This window comes from Silene latifolia, chromosome 3, assembly GCF_048544455.1.
Source record: "Silene latifolia isolate original U9 population chromosome 3, ASM4854445v1, whole genome shotgun sequence".
Taxonomy (NCBI): domain Eukaryota; kingdom Viridiplantae; phylum Streptophyta; class Magnoliopsida; order Caryophyllales; family Caryophyllaceae; genus Silene; species Silene latifolia.
Genome location: NC_133528.1, coordinates 30874554 through 30885694, shown reverse-complemented (window position 1 = coordinate 30885694; position 11141 = coordinate 30874554). Strand labels below are relative to the sequence as shown.

Below are 11141 nucleotides of genomic sequence, written 5' to 3'. Positions count from 1 at the left end.
AAGGCTCGAAGTGAAAGGACTGCACGCGCAATTCTCGGGGATTATGCGGCTAAAGTGCGGCTCCTTACAACTTGCCATCTTATAACTGGCCCCCTCCTCTTTCCTTAGTTTTTGTGCCAAAATCAAAGAATAACAATTGATCGCGACGGAGAGAGTATTAGTATAAACTCTACTCTTACATTGAACTTTAGTGGTCAATTTGGCCTTCTCTGCTCTATATACCACTTGAATTTTGCATCCTTGACCTGAGGACCCCCATAGATGATGGTATGAATGTATGATACAACCTTATAGTTACCGGCAAAAAGTTTTTTTTCTAGTATTAGCCTTTTCGGATTGATAGTGTAGATAACTATCATTTCTTATTCTATTGTCTGATACTCCCCCTCCATTTTAGTCGAGAGGTATTTAATCAAAGGTAAACAAATGATTAGGACGCACAGATTTTAGTTGAGATTTTAGTTATGCCTTGTTAGTTTTGGAAGGTTCCTTGTCCAATATTCAATTTTTGCTGAGATACACTATGTTTTGGGCGTAAGGTTCGTTTATGACCAGTGGACGTGCTAATTCAGGCTGATGGCACTCGCGTCTTCTTTGATAACAGATTAACAATCTACCAGAACGACATTTATTATTTATGCAAATCGTGTATACAATGTAATGAAAGTGAAACCTAGATAAAGAAGGGCAAGTCAATGTGGCGCAAGTCGTGTGGAACCGGCCCTTGCCGAGGATATTTGGGCAACAAGGAAGCAATGTACTTCACGTTGTCCATGTATGACGCATACTTGTTTGTTAGGCATTTGTCTTTAGAACCAAAGGTTGGATCTTTGTCTTTGACTTGTTTATATTGTACCTCAACTTGAGATCTTGTTGGAAAATACTAACTTGCTCTTGGTCGAGGGCTTCATTGAAAGCCGGCTTGTTGAAGTTCCAATTGCCATTACCCCAGTCGAGGTCATACAATGGAAGAAACTGATGCCCATACTATGCCACAAACTTCACTGCTACTAACACAAATTCAAATTCCTCTCTTGACATGTAAAATGGGAAGTTAATCCTTGTCCATGCAGGCTTCACTCCTTCATAACCCTGTTAATGGATTATAAATTTTAACATGAGACAGTCGAAGTAACCCTTAAAACCTTGGTAACTCGATATCATGGACTATAGACATCAAAACGATAAGATTGTTGCTGATATTAGGACGGGAATATACACCCAAGTTGAATTGAGAGATTACCTTCAGGATCGATGATCTGAAAGCTAGAGATTTAGCCCTGTCAACATTAAGCAAGTAGTGACCACAGGGACCAGCACATGAACACCCTCCTCTAGCTTGAATCCGAAACAAATCATTAAGCAGTTTGGCTACGAATCGACCATGAAGAGGCTTTTGACTTGTGGTAGGATATACGAGGAAGGATAAAATAGCAAGACGATCTACCATAACAAGAGGCCCTAGGATATGTATATTGCTGTATTTTCCTAGTGTTTCCAGGGCAGTTGTCATGTAATACGATTCCTGATTCTTAATCGTTTTATAACCAACGTATTCTTTGATCCAGAATGTTAATGCTGCTCTCACGGTTTGAATTATCGGTGGAGTTCCTGCACTTTCTCTCGCTTCTACTTTGTCCAAGTATAATGTGTCCTGTTGCCAATGGTAACTTGATGAATGAAGATCAACAAAGTTTTGGTTTGGTAGTTTGTTGAGTTATAAGATGGATGGGTGCAAAAATGGGCCCTAGACCCCCTAGCCTCGTACTTTTCCCCCTTCTTTCACACCTACGAATTTTACTACCGCGATAACCCAACATGAATTAACCCCCACCTAATCCAATATGTAGATTATAATACGAAAATGACGAACCAAATACAAACATATCACAAGCCTGTTATTTTCCGGATGTAAGATAACTTGTCCTCTCAACAACTTGGGGTGTTACAAACATACCCTAAAATTACCTGATCCATACCCGACACACGAATGAAGCAAAAACACGAAGAAGTACCTCTTCACTGAAGCAATTGACATAGGAGACAGTTCCACCGCCACAAGTAGAGGGAGGTAATTATCGAGTTGATAAAGTTTCTTGTTCATTAGTAGTATCCCTGGACTTCCTGGTCCTCCAATAAATTTGTGTGGACTAATGAACACTGCATCGAATCCATCTAATTCTCCCAATTTCATGTCAATCTTCACATAAGGTCCACTGTAAAGCACAACAGACTTAGTTTGTTTAATCTATCATCTCATTGTGCTCCGCTCTCAAGGTTTATTAGAAGAAACAATACGATTTATAGAGATAAACTCACCTTGCTGCAAAATCAAAGCATGCAAAAGCTCCATGTTGATGAAGCAACCTTGCAAGAGCTCGAGTATCTGTCACAATACCCGTAACATTGCTACAAGCTGAGAAGGAGCCTAACATGGGGAGGTTGCTACATTCATAATGTTCGAGATGTGCCTTAAGTACCTCCATATCGATGGAGCCCCCATCATTGGTTAAACAAATCTCGACGACCTCAGCTAGGCTCTGTTGCCAAAAGAGGATGTTCGAGTGGTGCTCATAAGGGCCAACAAAAACCACCCATTTTTCTTCGTCTCGTAAGAGTTTAGATACCCTGGTTCTAAGAGTGGGTGCTATTGCAATCCCCATGACTTATTGAAACTTCTTTATTGCACTTGTCGTCCCTGAATCACAGAATAAAATTGCATCCTCTTCTGTTCCTCTTAGACATCTTTTAATGTACTGACTTGCTTCTTACACCATTTTTGTACTTTGTTGTCCCACATAGCTGTCTCCTGTATAGGTATTACCTTTGGTTGCATGCCAATATTAAACAAATAAATTACAAATTCACGAATCACGACCGTTAGAATATAAAATCGATTTAAGGACTCCACCCATCAGCTTAAGTTTTAAGCTTTTGGCTGAGATGGTTTCTTGACAAAGTTTATACTCCCTCCGTCTCAGTGAATCATTATCTATTGCTTTTTACACGAAGACCAATGCATGTGAAACAATGATAGAACGGAATGTATGAGAGAATTGAGAACGAATGTGTATCTTCTTATGGAGTGGGTTGCTCAGGTGGAAATTCGGTAGGGGGCAAGGACTCAAATGTGGGCTCATCTGAAAGTATATGGGAGGTTTGATTCGAAGGAATGTCCGACATATAGGGAAACGAATTTTCATGAAACACAACATCACGAGACACAAAAATTGATTCCGTTTCTAAATCGAGGACTTTCCACCCCTTTTTATTATAAGAATACCCAAGAAATAAACACTTGCGACTACGTGGCTCAAACTTATACCCCCGTGTTTTCTGATTATGCACAAAACAAAGGCAGCCAAATACTCGTATATTGGAATAAACCGGAGCTTTACCTAATAAAATCTCATATGGGGTTTTGTGATCAAGGAGAGCGGAAGGTGTTCTATTAATCAAATAGGCAGCAGTAAGAAAGTATATGGCGGTGCTTACGTTCGACACGCCCATTTTGTTGAGGTGTGCCGACGCAAGAAGTTTGAAATTGTATTCCATGCTGCAAAAAATACCCTACCATACCATTGAATTCATTTCCATTGTCATTGCGGACCATTTTCACCTGTCGAGAAAATTGTGTATGAACCATAGAAAGGAAGTTCATAAATGTTTCCGTAACTTCCGTTTTGTCTAGCAATAAATAAACCCAAACAGACCGAGGGCGATCATCCACAAGGGTAAAAAAATACTTGGCACCACAAGAAGAAGAAATACGCAAAGATCACAATGAATTAAATCAAAAATGTCAGACGCATTATTTTCGCTTAAATCAAAACTATGACGAGTTTGTTTGGCAAGATGGCACACATCGCACACCGAGTCCTTATTCTTTGAAATAACATTATGAGCTAAGGGAATAAACTTGACCACTTGTTCACCCGGATGAACGAGTCATTGATGCCAAATGTCGTAGGATGCATCGTGCCCACGGCATTGACGGTCAAAATCATGTCCACCGAACGAAGCAAGTAAAGTCCATCCCGTAACTCACCGACTCCAATCATCGTCCTCAAGGAAAGGTCTTGTATAAAGCAAGAGTCTTTAGCAAATTACAAAGTGTAATTATTATCACAAGTTAATTGGGAAACGGATATCAAATTACACATTAAGCGTGGGACAAATAACACCCGAGTGAGAGTAATATATTTAGCAATGCATACTGTCCCCATGACAGTAGCCATCACTTTTTCGCCAGTAGGAAGACCGACAGGCCGAGGCTCGATATTAAATTGCTCCACAAATAAGGACAAGTCACCTGTGACATGATTAGAAGCACCTGTATCGATAATCCAATAAGTAGACGTACCAGATAACCGATCAGAGGAAGCAACGGAATATGAAGTAGAAGGTGCCGAGGCTGCAAAGGAGGTGGTCAGAACATTCGCTCGAACAGGCGGCCCGTCATCAGAATGCCCATGTCCCTGCATTCCCGAGGCTCCCCCTGCAACAGACCCGCCAAACCCGCCTGTACCACGGCTACCACCCATGCGACGGTACAATTCAGCTAGAGTCCGTGGCCGACTTCCCCACCATTCCGGAAATTTATTTAGCTTAATAAAACACGAGTTGAGGTCATGACCGTGTATAGTACAATGGAAGCAAAATAGAGCACGTCGTTCCTGTTTTTCCTTTTCTCGAAAAGCCTTCCAATCTGTGGGTGTGCGAGTCACACCCGGAACAGCAAAGGCAACCACATCAGGTGCCTCAGGTGGCGGTGAGCCTTCAACTAGTAAACGCTCAGCTTGTAAGGCGGCGTGATAACCGCGGTTGAGGGTGGGTAGGGGGTCTAATTGGAACTGCTGATTACGAAGAGTCCCATATAGACTACGGTCAAGGCCCATAAAAAATTGGTGTAGTCGTTCATTATCAAGACGGGTAATGGCTTTAGAAGCAATGTCACAGGTACATTTTCCGCAATTGCAAGCAAACGGAGGTTCATGTATGCTAAGTGTGTCCTAGAGGGATTTTATTTTTCCATAATACTGGGTAACAGATATACCTTTTAATTGTTTGCATTCACCTATTTCAGTCTTAATGGCGTGAATTGACGTACCATCAACAAAGCGTTCCTCCAGATCACCCCACATCGCAGCACCATCGTCGACATAGGGCACGCTCTCTAGAACCGAGGGATCAATAGTATGACGCAGCCACCGAACAATCGTACAATTTACGACTTCCCATTGGGAAAGCATGAATTCGTTAGACGGTTTTTTGATAGAGCCATCGCAAAAACCAAACTTGTGACGGGATTTAAGAGACATTCGAATAGAACGACTCCAGTCATCGTAGTTTTTGCTGGTTAAAACGACTTGTGAAATTTTAATGCCCGGAATATCACCGGATCCAAGAAAAAGAGGGGAAAGATGGTCAATTTTTTGTGACTGTGCACCAGTCATGGGAATGTCTTCACCAGACATGGCAAGAAGACGAAGGTAGGTTTTTTTTTGTTTTTTTTTAGAGAAAACGAACTTGGCTCGATGCCATGATAGAATACGGAATGTATGAGAGAATTGAGAACGAATGTGTATCTTCTTATTAACATAATGCCCTTTATATAGTTACAATAAGACCTATAAAATAGGATACTCATATCATAAACATATCGTAATTGATACACTACGATATTGTTAACAACTAGTAAATATTCCGCAAGATATGCGGATGATATTACGCCTAATAAACAAACCAATAAAATAAAGAAATTTTGCCCACTTGCTTACACTAGCCACTTGCTCATTACTTACCCAAAAAGGAAATAGATAACAAATAATGATACACCTCAAAATGGAAATAGATAACAATTCACCGGAACGAGAGTATAAAATTACCATCAGCTTAAGTTATAACTAAAAGAGGGCTATGATTCGTTATAGTTCTTTTAGTAGAGTTGGTAGAGTTTACTAAAAATGTGTAATTCATTCTACGTGTTTTATTAAAATGATACGAATCCATAGAATTGAGGGAAATACGGGAATAATTTTAGTTTTCGAAATTAGAGAAAGTAAAGTTCTCGTGAAAGTTTATATCCTATATTTAACGAGACAAAGTTTATATAAAATTACCATAAAAAGGAAGGAGAGTAGTGAGTATGTAATCTTCAATGAAACGCGGTAGCATCAGCCAACTAAGTTTCTTTTCAGGAGACAATTCCTCCATATTTAGCACTTCCATTTGGTCACCCTTCATTTTGATTACTTTGTAATATTATACTGTACCTAATTAAGGAAAGAAGCTTAATGAGGTTGCTAATGGTTAATGCACCATAAATCTACGTTCATATATATACACACACTTGTTCCTTGCCAAACCAAAGGTATGACGATAGCCAGCATATAAAAAATGGCGTCAACAAATAACAATGTGAGTTATACACTTATACGTGTCTACTAAGAATCGTCTAAAAAGAATACACGACATAAAATGATGTACCAATAAAAATGGTTATCAACAACGATAATGTGTCGAATCGTTATTTTGAAATGAATACTAGACGGGAAATGTGATGGTCAATTATAAACGTCACACACTCACACCAAAAACACATATAATGAATAAAAAATAGGATTTTCTGTCGAACACAACATTTAAAAAACTTTTTTTTTTTCCAAATACAACCTTTAAAAAAAAAATTTGTGAAACATAACCTTTAATAATTTTTTTTTGTTAAACACAACATTTTGGCTAGAATTTGAACACTTGCAATGGGGTGACTTTCAATCAATGTTTGAGATAGCAAACGAGGTCAGTTTGAGTTGTTTTTAGACTCGTTGGAAATGTGGGAGTACAAGCTTTCTAGGCGTTATCAATACGATGGTGATAGATGGCCTTATGTAAGGTCTATTGGTGTGTAAAGTAAGGTTGGTCAAAGAGTAAATTGATGTTTTTCTAATTTGTTTTTACCTCCAATTCTCTCCTTGACCAGCCTTACTTTACACACAAATATACCCCACATAAGGCCACCTATCACCACCGTATTGGTAACACTTGAAAAGCTTGTACTTCCACCTTTCCAAAGAGTCTAAGAACACCTCAAATCGACCTCGTTTGCTACCTCAAATATCGACTTAAAGTCACCCTATTGCAAGTGGTTAAACTTGGCCAAAATGTCGTGTTTTACAAAAAAAAAAAAAATTATTAAAGGTTGTGTTTTACAAACTTTTTTTTTAAGGTGATGTTTGAAAAAAAAAAAGTTTTTTTAAAGGTTGTGTTTGACAAAAAACCCTAAAAAATAAATTAAATTAAATGATTTAAAATCATCTCATACACCTTGTAATTATGGTCAAGAAATAGCCCTGTGTATTGGCCGCGTTTTTCATTTAGTTGACCTTACTTTAACTAACTATAATGAGGGTCACGAGCATTAAATCCCCATATAAATTTCCGGTTCGAATTCTCTCCATTTTCTTAAGAAAAATGGACTTCATTTCCTATAAACGGTGCGGATCAAATCCTGTGATTATCCAATACTTATAATTGTTTTACAAAAATAAAGTTTTAAAGAATGGACGGAGATAATATATTAAAATATGAGTGTATTAAAGAGGAAATTGAGAGAAAGAAATGGAGAACATTATAATATATGATGCTACCTCGAGCAAGTAGTTCATCTATTCCCATTTATACTTTGACCGACAATAATCCACGTTTGCGAGTTCAGAAAATAACGTTTTTTTTTATTTCAAATTGATTATCTTTATGAGAACTCGATTTGAAAAAAAATTACGATATTCTGAACTCATGGTTATGAATTTTTTTGCCAAAGTTTTTCGACTGATCAACTTTTACAGGTCACATCATATGGCCAAAACTTCCAAAAACCGCTATTTATTTTTCATGTTTAACTGTTTGCTTGATCTTTGATTGGAAAAAAGTTGCTTACTAAATTCGTGATCACGAGATATTGTTGATCAAAGTTCTATCCTTGAAAATGAGTAACATCTCGTGAAAGTAGCAAAACTTTAAGGTCAGTTAATGTATTCTACAACTGGTTGTATATACAACCTATTTAATGTAGATGAGCTTTGTTATAAAATATCGAGCTCTACTAACAAAATTATCGAGCTATGATACAAAGTTATTAAGCTTAACATAATAATTATTAAGCTCAATTATTTTGTAAAATAGCTCAATAACTTGTAAAACAGCTCAAAATCTTTGTGTAAGAGCTCAACAACTTTGAGGCGGTTGTATAATGCTACAATACAACCGGTTGTAGGATAGTATTTGTGCTTTAAGGTACCACATGAATTTTTTGAAAAAATAAAAATAAATTATTGGTAAGGACAAAGTAAGATGGGAATGCATAAACTATATAAATGAGATAGCATCATCTTATACATAATCCTCCTCTATTAAGGCCTTGTTCTTTTAGACTTAAAGTTACTTAATTTAAGTTCACTTCAGATACTATAAGTTAAGTTTAGTTCAGTTTAGATCCTATAAGATCAATTCAGTTTAGATCCTATAAGTTCAGTTCAAATCCTATAAGTTAAATTCAGTTCAGTTCAGTTCAGATTAGTTCAGATCCTACAAGTTCAGTTGAGTTTAGATCCTATAAAGTTCAGTTCAGTTCAGATCTTATAAGTTCAGTTCAGATCCTATAAATTAAGATCCTATAAATTCAGTTCAAAAAAGTTATATACAGAGTATTATTTTTAAAAATCGATGCAAATACATTTGACATTAATTATTCGATACATATATACATTATTATTTTTAAAACAAAATTATCACTCCTTTCATTATTTTTTATCGCAATATAATTGCAGTATAATGTATGATCAAACCAATGTATATAAAGCGGAAAAATATTATTATCTTACCTTATGATTTGGACTTTATTTTCTTATCAATGTTCTCTCTTGACTGTCCACTAATTTCTTGTAATTTTTTTGTTTAATCTCAATAAAAGTTTGCGTTTTTTCTTGAGCCCAGATTGTGTCTTGGACTCTCGACTGCCCACCAATTTCTCGTAAAAATTGATTTGATCTCAATAAAATTTCCAGATTTTTTTTATAATAATACCACCACCATCACCACCTCCACCACCACCTCCACCAACAACAACAACAACAACAACAAACTTAAGTTAAATTAATTTAAGTTAATATAAATTCGGAACCTGTAAGTTCAATTCAGATTCTATAACTTCAATTCAGATCCTACAAGTTCAATTCAGATCTTATAAGTTCAGTTAAGATCCTATAAGTTCAATTCAGCTTCGATCCTATAAGTTTAGTTCAGATCCAATGAGTTCTGTTCAGTTCAGATCCAATAAATTCAGAAAAGTTCATATCCAATAAGTTCAGTTCAGATCCTATAAGCTCAGTTCAGTTCAGTTTAGATTCGTTTCAGTCCAAAGAACATGGCCTAAGTAACACTGTTATTATTTATGTGAAAGTATAATATTGAAACTCGTTATCGATCATTTGTTAACGCACGTGTATTTGTAGACACGTTTCTGCACCTCCCGACAACCACCCAGTGATGATAGGGCCGCATGTTTAATCACGCGGAGCGATTTATGACATTTCGTAAATTTGTCGACACGTGATAGCTCAAACATTCGAGTCAACCCCATGGTCATCATCTACGCGCCAATACGGTCGTTTTGACACTAATCAGAGTTCATTTGGAGCCCGGGTCAAAAACCGCTTCCATTTTCTAAAATCGTCTTAAAACCGAGTTTGAATGTTCTGGAGTGTTATTCCTAAATTTTATCTTAAATCACGAAAATATCTCCCTTGCGGAATAAGGAAGCATACATCTTCCCTACTTCCTAAATAAAACCACGGAAATCTTTCTTACTAAGGAGGAAATCACCCAAGAGAAAATGCAGCAGGAGCTGTGCCTCTTGGAAAGGTCGCAATTCCTGCTGCGCCTCTTCCTGGGCTGGTTTTTTCCCAGTTTCCAGATTTCTTTCCTAGTCCTACTTTTATCTAAATTACTTCACGTGATTAGTATAAATAGAGGCCTCCGCCTCACATATTTTTCACTCGAGTGTCCGTCCTTCTCTTCTCCCTTTGCATTCTAAGACCGCGCTATTACTTTTCGATGCCTACGTGCATGCTCTATGCGACCACGTAAGCAAAGATCATTCTGAGTACCAGTCACGTTACATAGATTGACCAATTTGACCAACTCCACCTAATCAATCCAATCAATATGTTTTAAATCCTTTTCTAAGGGCACTTTTTTTCATACATCGAGTCTAGCAATCACTAACGACAACTTAGTCAATCTCGTTTCGTCAAACATGTAAGTCTAAGGGTGTAAAATTCCAATTAATTATGTTTTATTTCTGTATTTTAATTTTTGTAAGAATTATGTCATAAGCATTCTCAAAACCGTTTTCAAAATCGTGTTTTAAAACCCTTTTCGACAAAACAACATCGAAAGACGACCTAGGAGAAACGCACCAGCAGGTGCACCTTCTGGAATAGTCGCAGCGCATGTTGCGCCTCTTCCAGAGGCTGCCTGTCGGCGGATGTTGTTCTTCTTCTTCCTCGAGTATCTTTTTTTTTTTTTTTTTTTTTTTTTTTTTTTTTATCTTTCGTGTTTCTTTTTTTTTATTACTTTGAATTCTCATGTTTCCAGTTCATAAAACTTGTTTTTAATCCTTTTCAATAATTTTCCGACTTTAATCCCTTATAATCAATATTTGCGGGTTTTCGTCATAAATTCAAACACGGATTTTAAAGGTTCGATTTTCCCATATCGAGTCTTTGAAATTCGTCTTTGTACATAGTTTTCTTTATTTTCCAGTTTTATTACTCTAATTTCCATTTTCAGGATTTTAACCCCTTTTTAAACCCGACATCGTGTGATTATAATTATGTAAACTGCCGTAATATTTCGCTTAAATTTTATTCTTTTTTCACTTTATGACCATATTTGCATACGTAATCTGACTAAATCAATTCTACACAAGTTGGATGTCGATAATCAACTTAAAATAACCAACGAGCAATAACTAATCGACGGGTCTGAATTTCACAGTCAGAACCCAGCTCTAGAACAGCCGCAACAGGTGATGCGCCTCTTCAATAGGACGCACCAGTTGCAGCGTCTAATTTGGGATG

General features: G+C 37.1%; 1 pseudogene; it reads right to left on the bottom strand.

The window, feature by feature from the left end:
* Positions 1 to 673: 673 nt before the first annotated feature.
* On the bottom strand, positions 674 to 6246 carry LOC141648906 (uncharacterized; annotated as a pseudogene).
* Between the last annotated feature and the right edge of the window lie 4895 nt (positions 6247 to 11141).